Raw genomic sequence first — 17,425 nt, 5'->3', positions numbered from 1 at the left:
CTTCAACCTTGTGTGAATGCTCCGAAAAGCTAATCATTTGCATATCACAGTATCTTCTTCCTGCCGGTTAAATTTCGCGAATGTAGCACGTCATCTTCATGGTGTAGCAATTTTAATGTTTTAATGGCCAGTAGTGTATTTTGTTGTGGTTCGAAAGTCTATAATTCCGAAAATGGAATATCACATAATAATATACTGCCAACCAGAAACTTATGACGTCTTTTAAAGAATGTGTTCTCTCTGTGGACATGTTCTTTAAGAGGTTAAACAAAATGATCCACAAATACTTTGATAGGAAAGTTTATTCCTAAATTACAAGTACACGTGTCTGAGAGGTATAGTTAACGTTCCTATTAAGGGGTGTCCAGCCTCATCACTGTGTCTTTGTGATAGCATAATTTATTGTATATGCTAGCTCTTTAAGCGACTGCTCTTTCAGATGGCATTTTCGTGAAAGCACCTCCGGGGACCAGCTTGACAAATAAGATAAACGTCTGTCGTTCTTTTTCAGAGAGTGTGTAAGTGCAAGCAATATGTTTGCTTTTGTTCACGTCGATTAAGTCTGCTCGAGCGATCAGCACAGAGCAGCTGAAGACGGAAATTTTGTGCCATTCGGACGCTATGAGAAGACCGAGAAACGTCGCGACGACATACATCATTACAGAAACTAAAGGGTCGACACTCTATCGGTGCTGGCTTCACTCTTTTCGCCTCAGAAATGTAATAAGAAATAGGTGCAAGAAACAATTACAACAGGGTTTATACGATTCGATGTCTGTCGGAGTACGCGCGCGCAGACCACGGTACCCGATCTACACTGACCGGAAAAAATAATCGCAACTCCAAGGAGTTGTGCGACATAAACGAAAGTTATTAGGCGTATTTCTACATCTGAAAGATGATGTCTGCCCATATTTCAAGCCAATCGCACACGAGTGGGGCTAGTAGTGCCACTATGAGGATGCAATCAGGTTTGCTTTAAATACACGCTGTAACAGTCGTGATCGTTTGTTACCTTTGAGATTAGACGTGGTGAATTGATGTTAGTCAAGAATGCCTTGAAGGTGACAAAAACCTCATTATCGATACCTTACTGAGTTTGAACGAGGTCGTGTAACAGGGCTACGAGAAGCTGGATGTTCCTTCTGCGATACAGCAGAAAGACTTGCAGAAATGTAGCCACAACACATGTTTACTGGCAGCAGTCGTCATAAGAACGTTCGTTCGCAGGAAGATCGGGCTCCGGGCATCGTAATGCATCTGCAGCAACTATGCGGGTTGGAACTTTAATAGTGGAAACTATTTATTTACTGCTGGTCGTAGGTTGTGTTCCAAAAATGATCATCATAGAGACAGAAGTGATGACAGGACCCGACCATCATTTTGTAGGAAAATGCTCATGCACGTACAGTGCAAGCTGTTACTGATTTGTTTGACTGATGGGGCTGCTAAGTAGTACACCACCTACTGCACTCCCCTGACTTAAGCCCTTGTGAGTTCAACTCCATTTCTAAACTGAAGGAAACACTTCACGGCATTCGCTTCAGAACTGCTACAAATTCGTCGGGCGATAGACCGTGCCGTTCGAACTGTCAACACAACTGGCACTGCTAAGAGTATCGTATGATTTCCACATCGCTGGCTACGGGCTATACACAATGCTGATGATTACTTTGAAGGTCAGTAAAACTTTGAAACACGTATCTATTTTGTACGAGCTGTAAATAAATAGTTGCCACTATTGAAGATCCAACCATCGTATTTGCGCAGTAGCTGGCACCACAGTAACACAAGAAACCGTTAGACATCGGTTGCTTCAAGGACAGCTCCAAACCAGACGCCCCGTAGCGTGTGTTCCACTGTCCCTAAACCACCACGATTTGCGTCTTAAGTGGTGTCAAGCAAGAGCTCATGGGAGGCCAGCGCGGATGTCTGTTGTGTTTTCTGATGAATCTAGATACATCTCGGTGCCAGTAATGGCCGTGCATTGGTTAGAAGGAGGCACAACCAACCTGTCTGCTTGCTAGACACGCTGGACCTACACTTGAAGTTATGGTTTGGAGCGCGAATTCGTATGGCAGCGGGAGCACTGTTGTGATTATCCAACGCACCCTGAGTCCAAATTTATATGTCAGTCTGGTGATTCGATCTGTTGCCCTGCTATTCACGAACAGTATTCCAGGGGGTGTTTCCCAACAGGATAACGCTCTCTCACATACTACTGTTGTAAACCAACATGCTCGACAGAGGGTCGACATGTTGCCTTGCCCTGATCGATCACCAGATCTGTCTCCCTTAAAGGACATTGGGACATCATCGGACGACAACTCTAGCGTCATCCACAACCAGCATTAACCGTTCTTGTATCGACCGACCAAGTGCAACAGGCATATTACAATATGGCATCCGGCATCTGGACAATACAATACATGAACGTTTGCGTGCTTGCTTCCGGCATTCTGGCGGTTACACCAGTTACCGAAGTACCAGCATTTCACATTTGCAGTGGCTTATCTTGGGCTTACATTAACTTGTGATCCTGCATTGTTAATCACTTAAACATGTTACATAGACAAATGCATTCCCGAAATTTTATTTCTCTGTATTAATTTTTTTTTGTGTTGCGATTTTCGGTACCAGCATTTTACATTTGCAATGGCTTATCTCGCACTTACATTCATCTGTAATTTGGCAACGTTAATAACTTAAATATGTTACCTAGACAAATGATCCGCGAAATTTCATTACTCTACATTAATTATTTTTTGGTGATGCGATTTTTTTCCGACAGAGTATGATGTGCAAAATCAGGAGCAATGTCTGTGGATGTAGTTAATTCCAGGATTAAAATTATTTTATTGCGTGGTCTACGTCGGTTTTCACTATTAAACAAAATCTTCAGCTTTGCCCAGAATTTTATTTTCGTGTCTACTTACCACCGACAATGTGTGATGCAAGATAAAACGTGCTTATTGAGAAACAAAGCTTGACAGTTTCTGATTGGAACACCGGTATGTATCCCCCGAAATATATTTTCCCTATAATTACCACAAACAAGCGTGCACACAGCATGTACTTATAAACATGAATTAAATAAATAATGTAATTACTACATAATGAAGACAACAAAGAGAAACTGGTGAACTTGTTTCCGGTAAGATAATCATTCAGTTGTGATACGTGATATTAAAATGAAACTTTCGCAGTGTGTAACACAATAAAAATCTTCTCGGTTTTCCTGCCTCCTAAATTCTGTGCATGCCCGCGACGTTTCGGAAGGCAAGAAACCTTATCAGACTTTACCATTTTGAATTGTGATGCCTCCTTCGTGGAAGAAATACAAAACTCGAGAAAGCATGGAGTCGTGATAATGTGGCCTCATTAATTAATTGGCAACTGAAACACCCAATCACCATAAACCGCTTATTTGGCGTGTGACTTCTGGGTCGGAGTTAACTTCCAGATTCATCAATAACGTATCCTCTACTTTATACAAAGATTTACATGATATATGAAGCCCGCTCCTTCGGACAATAGTGTAGTGACTTACTGTTAGGCAAGATGTTATGAAACCTACTGCTTACGCATCAAGTAAAATCATAGGTACAGGAAAGGATTAAGTGATGAGTAATCCACTAAATTACAGGACCATATCGTTAACGTCGATCTGCAGCAGGATTTTAGAACATATATTGCGTTCGAACATAATGAATTACCTCGAAGAAAACGGTCTATTGACACACAGTCAACATGGATTTACAAAACATCGTTCCTGTGAAACACAACTAGCTCTTTATTCACATGAAGTGCTGCGTGCTATTGACAAGGGATTTCAGATCGATTGCGTATTTCTGGATTTCCAGATGGCTTTTGACACTTTACCAGACAAGCGGCTCGTAGTGAAATTGCGTGCTTATGGAATATCGTCTCAGTTATGTGACTGGATATGTGATTTCTTGTCAGAGAGGTCACAGTTCGTTCTAATCGACGGAAAGTCATCCAGTAAAACACAAGTGATTTCTGGTGTTCCCCAAGGTAGTGTTATAGGCCCTTTGCTGTTCCTTATCTATATAAACGATTTGGGAGACAATCTGAGCAGCCATCTTCGGTTGTTTGCAGATGACGCTGTCGTTTATCGGCTAATAAAGTCATCAGAAGATCAAAACAAACTGTAAAACGATTTAGAAGAAATATCGGAATGGTGAGAAAAGTGGCAGTTGACCTTAAATAGCGAAAAGTGTGAGGTCGTTCACATGAGTGCTAAAAGGAACGCGTTAAACTTCGGTTACACGATAAATCAGTCTATTCTAAAAGCCGTAAATTCAACTAAATACCTAGGTATTACAATTACGAAAAACTTAAATTGAAAGGAACACACAGAAAATGTTGTGGGGAAGGCTAACCAAAGACTGCGTTTTATTGGCAGGACACTTAGAAAATGTAACAGACCTACTAAAGAGACTGCCTACACTACGCTTGTCCGTCCACTTTTAGAATACTGTTGCGCGGTGTGGGATCCTTAGCAGATAGGACTGACTGAGTACATCGAAAAAGTTCAAAGAAAGGCAGCACGTTTTGTATTGTCGCGAAATATGGGAGAGAGTGTCACAGAAATGATACAGGATTTGGGATGGATATCATTAAAAGAAAGGCGTTTTTCGTTGCGACGGAATCTTTTCACGAAATTCCAATCACCAACTTTCTCCCTACATAGGGAGAAATGATCACCACGATAAAATAAGGGAAATCAGAGCTCGTACGGAAAGATTCACGTGTACGTTCTTTCCGCGCGCTATACGAGATATGGAATAACAGAGAATTGTGAAGGTGGTTCGATGAACTCTCTGCCAGGCACTTAAATGTGATTTTCAGAGTTTCCATATAGATGTAGATGTAGACCTGATGGCCGCAAATTGTGAAGCCGTAGCGATTACCAAATGCTGGGCTAAAGTTGCTTAGATTGTCATCTTTGTGTTTGTTTCTCTTGTTTCAAGAATCCTTTAATACATTCAAATTCGAATTTAGTATTAGTTTACGAGTAATTGTGACTGTGTAGTACAACGAACTGTACCACTGTAGACCATATCCGGCAAGACGTAGGTCTACAAGTGTCTTAAAATCTTAAATTAACAATTAGTGCATATGTGTTTATCTCGTATACTGAAGTTTGATGCCCTGGACACGAATAAATAAATAACTATACCGCTGAGTTTCGTCAAAGTGAAGAGAGATGTCAGAGAGGACATGACGTAGCTCGCTGATGACAAAATCTGTGACCGCCCCTTCAATACGACAAAATAGCCCGTCTTGGTAATGGGGTATTTCCAATGTTTAACATCGGATAACAGCAAATTATAATTCAGAGTGACGGGGCTCTGCGCTGGGACTCTATCGTTCCACAGTTTGCGACATGCTGAAAGTCTCAACAATCACGGACAAATATTAGGAGGGTCATTTGGTGTCCAATTAGCGCAGAACATGATTAATACAGTCAACAGTACGCGTCATTACAAGTTTATTTCTTCAGAGCGTGCCCATGTACTTTATTCCACGCCCAAAACACGTAAAATGCGCCAGTGGCCCACACAATCTGTTAGTTTCTGTCTGCTTAAACTTCACTCGATTACTAAAAATCTTAGTCTTTTAATGAAGCCCTGAAGAAGAAATCACAGCTCTATACACTTCAGTATTTAATTAACACAGTTAACAGCTCTTATCAGTAGTTCGCACTTATTAAACTGCAATCACCCGTACAGTTCGAATTCAGGAATGTAAACTTTTAATAGTCTTCGGGTATAACACTGCAGTGACAACCGGTCACATTATGATGTGGTGTGCAAAATTTTTGTTGCGCAACCTCCACGTCGCCTTCACTTGGCTAAGTACAGCCAAAAAGGTCTTCATGGAACCACTTCCTAAACCACTCACAGTTCAAGCTAAGACTCGTTATCATAATGTTTCACAATCGAATTAAGACATGCATACATCGCATCTACAACGCCCATGCAGATCCTCCTCCCGACATATCACCTTCTTTTGTTTAAACAGCGAATTCTTCAGTCTTTTTCATGTAGTAAGGTATGATCAGGAGTGAATTTAGATATTTTTCGCCCCATGGCAGAGAAAAATACATCCGCCCCTCATTTCGACATAAATGTAGCGCCATGCAACTTACACCTGTACGTAACTGAGTACGACGACTGCTGCTGCTAATAATAACGATAATAATAACAGCCAAACAATAAATACAGAGTGTTTATAAATGAATATCGGGGTCTTAACGCTTTATAATATTTATTACATTTAACTTACAGTTATAAATGATATGTCAAATGAAAGAGCAACTCAAACAGTTTTACCAAGAACCTTATAAATGTTCAATGTGGCATAGCGATGTACGCGATTGGTTGAACTTCACTGTACCTAAGCGCTGGATAGGCCGCAAGGGGCCCAATGACAGGGCTTGCTTTGCATGGTCTCCACGTTCACCCGACCTAAAGTGATGCGATTTTTTCCTTTGGGGCTTCATCAAGCATCGTGTGTACGTGCTTCCGCTACCAGCAGATCCCCCTGAATTCAGAAACCGGATTGAAGCAGCTGTTGCTACAATCACTGAAGGCACACTTATCAACGTTTGGGATGAACTCGGCTGTAGACTTGATGTGTGCCGTGTGAGAAATGGTGCTCACATTGAACATTTATAAGGTTCTTGGTAAAATTGTTTGAGTTGCTCTTTCATTTGACATATCATGTACAACTGTAAGTTTAATACAATAAATATTATAAAGCGTTAAAACTCCGATATTCATTTATAAACACTCTGTATTTACATATTAATACCTCGTGATGACTGGGTGTTGTGTGTTCTTCATCATCATTTCATCATCATTGACTTGCAAGTCGCCGAAGTGCCGTCAACTAAAAAGGACTTGCAATACGGGGGCCGAACTTCCCTGCAAGGGGCCTCCCGGCCAACAATGCCACACGATCATTTCATTTCAATCCCACCACACCCAAATCAGGCAAAGCTGTTTAGGGCGTGCTTTCTATGTAACTTCCTCGATCACATCTTCATAGTCTAGTTGCCGTGCTAATGTCAGAATTCATGTAAAGGTCGGCAAGGCTGTTGACTCGATCCTGCTACATGGATGACCAAAAATAATTCTTGAGTCTTTTGAGGAGTGGAGAGAGCGCTCGGCCAATGAACTAGTTACAGTTGTTAACAAAAATATTCGTAGTGTTATCTCCAAATCAGGAAACAGTCGTTCAACGTTGTTTTCACGCAACGCTCCGTACAAAGTACTTAAGGAGGAGGTCTTTATTTCGTTTCATCACTAAAAAATTCTTCCAAGTTGTCTTTGTAATGCTGTTACAATTTTCTAGCACGTTTCAATAGTTCAGTGTTGTCTTGCCCAGGAAAATTAATTAGGAACTCAATATTGCTATCAACCTCTTCCAGCGACTTTTTTTCTCCAATTCAGATATCGATCTGTCTATAATAAACAGAAATATATTCACCCGAAAATATTCCTTTCCTTCAAAAATAGTATCAAGCTCGGCTGTTTAGTCCGCTTTCACTTTTCTTGACTTTTTCCTTCTTGTGGCTGTTTTGTATGTATTCATCTTACTCTCATTAATGCTAGCGTTTTCGTAAGTGTCGTACATAGAACTATTTCCTCAGACGTATTCAAGTAAACTATCGTACAGCTTTATTGCAGTCCAAATATCGGTAACAGCACTTTACAGCAATTTATTTGTAGCATTAAATCTCTTCGATATTGCTCACCAAAGAGTTGTGATCATCGCAGTTTCCCAGCTCTGCACACTGCTCAGCGTCCCAGTCTGCTCGCATCTTAGTGAAGCCTTTTGAGTTCATCATCCTGAATAACTTCCAAAGCTGATCTTATTTTTACCCAGTTAACATTGAGACTATAGCAGGCATCGTGAAGCCCTAACCAGCATGTTTCTAAAGGTCATTTGACGGAGACTGAACTATTTAATTTTGACGGCTAAATAATCCGACTCGTCGAAGCAAAGACGTAAGTGTAAAATTGTTGTAACCAACGGAAAAGTAAAGCCGCTTGAGGACAACACTCTGCTGCACATGATCCTACTAAGCTAGGGGAGTAAGCTGCGCACAGAATATACACAGGAAGAGGACTCATTGGTTTAATTCTAGCTTGCAGATCAAAGTGAGTACCAGCTGCACTGCTTGCATTGTCATATGACTGACCCCTCCATAAGTGAATGTACAAACAACAACTAATGAATTTTTTAATGAATCAGCTTCTGATTTGTGACCTGAATTTGAGACAAAACAGATAAATCTTTCAAAAGGATTGCCATCTTTTGATAAATACCTTATAACAAAAGACACCTGATCCACATATGTCATATAGGGGGCGGAGTCTAACATGATGGAAAACATTTAGTTACCTTCACTTCATCTACAGTATACTTCACCACAATTTCTGCCAGGATTGATATAAACTCTTCACAGTTCTGGAAAGAGAGATATGTGTGTTCATTTTCCCATTGTTTCCATCAAGTTCTATATGTTTAGCTAGAAAAGAATCGAATCCTGCTGTTAGCTATAGAGAAATTTCGAAATTTCCGCTATGTATTGACTCAAAACCATAGTTATAAACCCTCTATAGAAAAGTTTTCGACCGCAGCAAAAACTTGTTTCAAGACGTCCCTCCTATATTTTACTTCTCACCTAAGCTGAGATGCTAGTTTCTTATCTATTTTCCCCGTTATTTGTCCTCTGGCTTTTCAAGTTAAGACGCATTTCCTATGTTCAGCTGAATTTTCATGGTCAGTCAATATGGACTGACCGTTTTTCCAGTCATTAAATACCTCATTAGGTGATGTTCCATTAAACAGTAAACAGGGGACACGGAACCCGCTACTCTTGCTTTGGGAGTGTACTAAAAATAGCCTTTCTTGTTTCTCGTCATTTCCCATAGTTTTCAAAAACAATCTTTGTTTAAGTACATCGGAACGTCAATATATTGCCTGTATGAAATGGAAATTTTGAAATTTGTGACAAGTTCCTCTGGGACCAAACTGCTGAGGTTATCGGTCCTTAGGCTTACACACTACTTAATCTAACTTAAACTAACTTGCGCTAAGAACAATACACACACCCATGCTCGAGGGAGGACTCAAACCTCCGACAGGGGGAGCCGCACGAAGCGTGGCAAGGCACCCCAGACCACGCGGCTACCTCGCGCGTCCTTGAATGAATTATTGAAATCACAATCCATATTCTTTGCCCTTTATATGCGTTATTTCGGTCTACTGAAATGGTTGTTTCGGCACAATCATTACTGTTTGTAATATCAGACACGCATGATCCAGATAAACCGAACGCTACGCTATTTTCGATACTGTTCATCACACTATTTCATTCCACATTATTACACCCGAAGTTCCTAGACTCGATCTCGAGCTGGAGTTAGCTAGCTGTATTTGATTTTTAAACAGCACATCGACTTTTGCACTCTTTCTCACAATTTCCAGTTTCTTTATTGCATTGTCTTTCACGAGTTTCCGCTACCAAGAGCCACTTACTCTTGTCCGACTGTCACTCATTTTAACTAATACTAAAATATGATTCACAAACTAGACACTAAACAACTGCACTCTTTACAGTTTCAAATTAAACTGAACTGCAAGTCAAGCGGATGATGTTAGAATGACAGGATATTTTAGTTGAAGTGAGGTTTGAATGGCCTCTCATCACAAAGCTTAATTGCGAGCAAAGAGATTTGCCTTGCTAACGTATACCACGTGAGAGGCCGGCCGGTGTAGCCGAGTGGTTCTAGGCGCTTCAGTCTCGAACCGCGCGACCGCTACGGTCGCAGGTTCGAATCCTGCCTCGGGCATGGATGTGTGTGATGTCCTTAGGTTAGTTAGGTTTAAGTAGTTCTAAGTTCTAGGGGACTGATGACCTCAGATGTTAAGTCCCATAGTGCTCAGAGCCATTTGAACGATTTGAACCACATGAGAAGTTACAACACCGTATAATGAAATAATGGCCACAACGTCACGACATAACGTCAGTACTGAAACAAAACCGTCCTTTTTCCGTTGCCTGAACAAACAGTTCATGAAATTTAAGCTGACTGTTGTCAACGGTATTTGTATCTATTTCATCGTGAGTTTGCTTTCGCTTTTCAAGACTTCTGAATAAAATGTTTTGAAAAAAACAGTAAAACCTTATAAATAGCCGTTTAAAATCCGCCGCCCTAGACAGCTTCCTAGGTCTAAATACGCCTCTGGCTATGGTCTCATTTATGAATATTCGGCTTGTGAAGTGAATAGATTTAATTTCGAAATAAACTAAAGCACAATTCGTTCTCTTTTCTTTGTTGCTATAGCGATAGTGTATTGACCATTACAATGTGAGTACTGAAAGAAATCTTGTGAAGTTCCTTAATCCCTCGTTGAAGTACTGGAACATATCCTCATTCTGCAAAAGACACACAACGACGTACGATGTACAATGACGTAATTTAATTTGTATAAAACTACGAGGTATTCGTCGTACTCTTCCTGCAGAACCAGTTCAGACCACTCAGTTATTTCACGAATGCATTCGCAAATGTCATCTTGGTGGTTCTTCTCCACACTGGTTTCACTCTCACGTCCTCCGAAGAGCGGGGCGCAGTGGCAGAGGCTGTGCAGTGAGACGCCCGCAGCCACTCGGGCTGTTGCAACGGCTCGCGGCCTCCGTTCTGCGACAAATAAGGCGCGACTGGAGAGAGTGATACCCTCGCATTCCTGCGCGCGTAAACAAACAAGTGCATTCACGTAACGCGGCCTGCTGGCCATGCCGCGATGCTGGCTGTGAGAGACAACTAGGCGATAGCAGATGAATTTTCAGACGTAAGACGAATAATGGTGTTTGCGTCATCGAATATCGACGTATGTAACCACTACGCGCCATAGCGTACATAGCCTGTTACAATGTCAGAACGACGAATTCGTCTGGTCGACTGATGATTCCTTTACGAACTTTTTTTTATTATTGCAATCGCTCATTAGTTGTTGAGTTTTTTATTTCTTTTTCAGTATTATCTTGACGATTCTTGCTTGTAGTAGTCCTCTACGAGGGAACTCTTGAATTTTTAAGTATCACTTTGATTACTCAAGCTGTGACAGTGAAAACAGCAAACATTGTTCCCAACTATGGAAGGACGACGATTCAATCCCGCGTCCGGCCATCCTGATTTAGGTTTTCCGCGATTTCCCTAAATCGCTCCAGGCAAATGCCGGGTCGGTTCCTCTGAAAGGGCATACCCGACTTCCTTCCCTGTCCTTCCCTAACCCGATTAGACACATGACCTCGCTGTTTGCCGGCCGGAGTGGCCGAGCGGTTCTAGGCGCTACAGTCTGGAACCGCGCGACCACTACGGTCGCAGGTTCGAATCCTGCCTCGGGCATGGATGTGTGTGATGCCCTTAGGTTAGTTAAGCTGAAGTAGCTCTAAGTTCTAGGGGACTGATGACCTCAGAAGTTAAGTCCCATAGTCCTCAGAGCCATTTGAACCATTTTTGAACCTCGCTGTTTGGTCTCTTCCTCCAAACAACCCAACCCAACCCAACTATGGACGTAAGGGTCCTGCTTTCTACTAACAGTTGCTTTGGTGCGTTGCAGCCATATGCACTAAAGGCGATAAGAAGGTTGGCAGAGGCCGATGATTGCTGGACCTATAAAAGTATGGTAATGATTCTAGCCATCAGCGTGATCTCCATGAATCACAAAGGGGCCTAAAGATGGTGTATTGTGACACCGAAAATGGTAACGTATAAAGAAACCAGTAAACACAGTCACTGGGGTTAATGTTACTACATATACAAAGTTTTTGTTTTAACTTGAAACAACTAAATATCTCGAAAACGACGCATTGTACTAAGAAAATGTTCCAGGTGAAAAATCAATATTAGTTAAGGGAACATCTCTCTGTGCTACAACTGGCCACCTCCTAAACACCCTTCCTAAGTTAGCGGGGTCAACCTCGTGTTTTCAAATAAGAAACCCAAAATTTTATTGCATATTTGGATTCTACTCCAAAAAATACATACGGTTTACTCAGACACTATCTACTTTCTTCTGGCTCTCGTGAACAACATTTAAGTCCCCACTCTCACCAGAACATTCCAACTTGATCGTATAATATTTTTGGGATGGTCATTTTTCACATAAAGTTTCTGTGAAGAAGTGGATACGAGGTGTACCATAATTAACAACTGAAACTGACATGGGCGAACGTTTACGATAATAGAAGGAAAAAGAATGCCACGGTCCGCCTCGGAAGCTGCGAGGTCAGCGCTGCGGATTGCTACCAGAAGGCACCCGGGTTCGATTCCCGACCAGGTCAGAGATTTTCTGCCCTCAGAGACTGCGTGTTTTGTTGTCCTCACGTCTGTATCGTTATAAGTACCACTCCGCTATTGAGATGGCCGTATAGGTACAACCCGAAAGCAAGGCAAAAAAAAAAAAAAATGTTCCACTTACATGGCCCGCAGACAAGTCGTTTTGTTACAAGTTGCCACCTCTCTATAAAATATTGTTCTAGTGAGCACGAATGTAGTTGAAACGTAAACATTTCGATTACAGTCTCACACAACAGGGTGTTTGAGTGTTTTCTGGGAATCATCTTAATTGTTTAATTATGTCATTTTATGTCCATAACACTCTTTTTACCTTATGAATTTCAGTATTTTAAAAAGAAAAAATAATCTGAAGGCCCACTAAAAAGCTCCATTTCAGTCATGTGATGCGCGTAATGTCACTACCTATACATCTGATCCCGAATGTTTATTGCTCTCGCTGTAGTCGAATACTACGGCAGTTTACTTTTCTCTGTTTACTTGATAAGATACTTGACTTCACTCTGTCTTTCATAATGGTCGTTAGCGTAGTGGATGCCTCATGACTTTGGGCACCAGTACCAGACGGAGTGTAATGGAATTCTCGTTTTACTACCATCCATCATCTTCTTCACGCGAAGACATCAACAGCGTCTTTAATGCCGGCTTCGAGTTTGGATATATCTGTTTGTAGATAAGACAGTTCATGACTTCTCTGAACATTGTAACTTGCACAACGCTGCGTGGCTTACAAAGCTTCCAACAAGAACTCTCAAAATGAGTGGTCATCAATGTCACCGGCGGGGAATTCTTAACAGATATCTCGTCACTTCGCACTAAGTGATCTCCATACGCCGAGAAAAAGGTCAGCGAACAAAGTCTGAAGTGGTCTCGTCCTTCACATGGTAACGCACTCGAGATTTGGCGTCATGGGCACCAACTGGCCATCCTTGTTGTTTACTTTGCTTCTGCAGAAAAGTTTGTCATTATTACATGTAAATACCAAATTCATCAATCAAACGCATTCGTATTTTCTTCACAGCTGCTATATGAATTATTAGTCCGATGGAATCATGAGAGTTGTTGCAACGTTCACACTGCAGTTCGTGGAAGCGTTAGCTAAATCTCCAAAAAACTATTGAGAACGAGGGAGAACAGCAAGAACGCGTCTACACTCTTGGTCGAACTCGTTCCGTAGCGAAAACAGTACAATGCATGATGACGTCTAGCGACTAAGTTGCAGATTCCTATTGAGGTACCCGCCACACTAGCTGCTCTCAGCACGGCGAAATCAATTCTTTTATTAATTTTTTTTCATTCTTTTGACCATGACGCTGTTGTTGCTGTGTCATTTTTTAAATTGAGCTGTTACTGACGATGACAGACGCAAGGATCAAAATATCAGACATCGCTTTCCACTAGAAAAGAAAAACTGAAAAGATAGTTACGGAAATTCGATGAAATAGTTATTTTTACTTCTTGGATGACCACAATGACATAGATTTCTGTAGTTGACTCTTAATTAGCGTCCTGTTGTATATCCCCAGTAAATCCTACCTGGGAAGGATCACAAGCAAACTAAGAATGCTGCAGAACAGGTCGGGTGAAACTTGTGCAAGCAGCCTCTCTTATTGGTCTGCAAATTCTTTAAAATATATTGCAGTGAACTACATTTCGACGTAATTCCTGAACATTTATAGTTTCTAAATATTTAACAATACTATTGTACTCGAAGATCGCTCCATTCGTCCTATTTATGTGCATTTATTTACGTCTGTCTATATGTAAGTTCATATTGCACACTACCAACACTCTTCGGTTTTTCTGAAAATCTAATAATTTAGGCAAAAATTTTCGGACATCCATATCTCTGTACGTAAAACGACCTCACCCTCATTGAATCACCGCCGTCTGCAGTATGATGCAGTGCACTGGCCTACGGTCGACAATACGTGTGTTTCCTATTAAACGTGTCGCCCGTTTTGCGAACGATAAATTAACTTTATCAAAGGAGGTTAAATCTTTATTCGATCCAATGTAGAACCGATAACCTAAGCGTGGTCTTCCACACCTCCTGTTTAGTTAAGAAGAATATTGTTTATATTGCAACAGAGCTTACAGATTTCATTAAAAAGGACCGTCGCGGCCTATCCGATATAGATCTGGTACAGAGTTGCAAAGTAGTTTGTTACGAATTGTTGATACATGTCAAGCAATAATGTAAATCGTATGTAAAACTGATCTGTGAAGTAGTTTTGTTGAATTTAAAAGTAGTCATGTAGAGAATGTTTTGCTTAAAAGAGTAAACTGGTGCCGTAAAGAGATTATGTGTTGTGGTCTACTTTCTATCAATAGAATTCGACCAATGAAAGTAAATAGTTTAGACATTCACTTTCATCCATTAAGAGATGAGTAGCTAAACTCAAATGTGATCGTACTTCCAGTGATGGTGACCCACATGAGGAGCATTTAAAAACAGTTACTTCAGATGAAAACGTCGAGAGATTGGATAATATGGTACTGGTCAATCGCCGATTGAAGAAGCATCAAATACGTTTTGAACACCAATTTGTTAGTGTGAATGAAAGAGGGATCACCATTTCATGCCAGAAACGAATCTACAGAAAAATGAGAGAAAGCAAGTGAAAACTCACCAAAAAGGCGATCTCGATTCCATCTTCTGAAAAAATTATGCCTAATGTTGACTGCCAATGGTATGCTCCTTATCGATAATGGCTGATGTACTGTGCAAGTTTTTTTGATCGAATAGACTAGCCAATACAGGACAAGGGGCCTATATTACAAGAAAAGCTGTCAGGACTTCTAAACTACCCACAAGCAATTACACCATTGGGAAGAGGAAGATACAGCTTACCCACAAGGTTTTGCATCATACAGGTTCCACCTAAATAGTACGGCCAGATGATATCTGGAACACTTTGTTTACATTTGACGGCACAAAGCCCCATATTTTGGTGACGTTATCATTGTTAGGTCACAAGCCACACTTCTTTTTCGATGACAACATCTAGATGAAGGGAAATTTAAAATTCTAAAGAAATTTGAAAAATTAGCAGGAAACTTAAAAGATGAAATACGATGGTGGGTGTTAATTTAAACCAACCCACACACACACACACACACACACACACACACACACACACACACACACACGCACATACACACTGAATTATGTACCACTTTCCTCTCCTCTCCTCTACTTTCCTCCGATCACTTGGCAATGATTATCACTGGATTGGCCAACGATAGTCAGTGGTCAATGGTGTTGAGTAGAGGACAATGATGGTCACTCGATTTGTCAATGATGGTCAGTGTCTAGTGATAATAGACAGCAGTCAATGACGACCAAAGGGTGTTGTATCAGCCTTATCTGCTATTTCGTCACAAAGTTTTCACTGAGGGATGGATAGGTTGAAGTTGATTCAGTAGAGGACTTCTGTGTTTAAGAGGCATAGTGTGAGCTATCTTGCCAATTTTCATTTGTAAAAAAGCGTGTGAGAGTGTTAAAAACCAAGGTACAGACAACAATAAACTGTTCTTGTGCTAATATACTGTTTATTACGCAACATCAAGCTAAATCCTACTTTGCATTACAAAGTTGATGAATGAAACCATGCGTCTTGGTAATGGCACTCAGTCAATCATTGCCCAAACAGTAATCATTTTATTTACTTTTCACCTAGTTAGAAAATAGGGAACACCTGGTAATGGGTTATGCGGATTATGATTCACGTAGTGCCAATAAATGAGATGCATGTATTTTAATAACTAATACAGACAATTTAGTTGTGGAAATATATAATCTGAAGCCTCATTGTGGCTGTAAAGAATGCACAATCTTACATATTTCGAGAAAGCTGCAAAGTTATAATTTTTGTAGCGCTCAGAAATTATATTTGAGTATTTCGATAAGCGACAATAATGTGTTTGTGTATGTTTGTGTGTGTGTGTGTTTGCACTCGATAAATAATAAACAATTTTATCGAGAAGAATGAGATTTTCACTCTGCAGCGGATTGTGCGCTGATATGATACTTCCTGGCAGATTAAAACTGTGTGCCGGACCGAGACTCGAACTCGGGACCTTTGCCTTTCGCGGGCAAGTGCTCTACCACTTTCCCGCGAAAGGCAAAGGTCCCGAGGTCGAGTCTCGGTCCGGCACACAATTTTAATCTGCCAGGAAGTTTCAGTTTTATCGAGAAATTTGCTTTCGAGATATCGCTCCTCTCTCAGTACCTAGCATACTCATTGTAGCTGTCACCCTCTGCAGTAACTGACTCTCTGCATCGACAGCTGCAGCATATACACACTAATTTCAATACTTCATACAATACTTCCTTCCTGTGTTACACTTGCTTTAACTAGGCAACGGTATTATAATATATATTTCAGATTTAGGCGAAATAATAACATACAATCTAAATGAGAAGCCATCATGGTAGAATAGAATAAAAAAACTGAACTACGCAAATTACATTACCAAAACTACACACAACAAAAAAGCCTATCTATAGCTGCAAAATTAAAACACTATAAAACATTTACACAACCAGAAATAACGTATGCAGCTGAAACTATCTTCAAAACAAGTAATACAGCAGAAATTGACAGAATACTAAAAATAGAAAGAAGAATAATTAGGACATGTATAAATAAACAGTATAAGATAAATGCACATTGGAATAGCATAAAATGAAACAGTATACAAGAAAATAGAACCAGTCATGTGCACGATCAGGAAGAAACGCATCTCGTTTTTTGGACATCTGATGAGAACTCCAGAAAACAGAATTAGCAAAAAAATAATACAAAAATTGTGGAATAGCAAGAGCGACAGCGACAGCGACATTAAATGGATCACAGAAATTAAGGAAGATGTAAAAGAACTCCAAATTACAGTAGATGACCTAAAAAACAAGACAGAGAAAACCAGAATATTGCAAGACCCGAAAACCAGACTACAAATGAAAATCAATAAAAGGAGTACAGGAAGAGTGGTCTCAGATGAAGAAGGAAAGAAAATAT

Source organism: Schistocerca nitens, chromosome 2 (genome assembly GCF_023898315.1).
Source record: "Schistocerca nitens isolate TAMUIC-IGC-003100 chromosome 2, iqSchNite1.1, whole genome shotgun sequence".
NCBI classification, from domain to species: Eukaryota; Metazoa; Arthropoda; class Insecta; order Orthoptera; family Acrididae; genus Schistocerca; species Schistocerca nitens.
Note: the sequence above shows the minus strand (reverse complement) of the source record.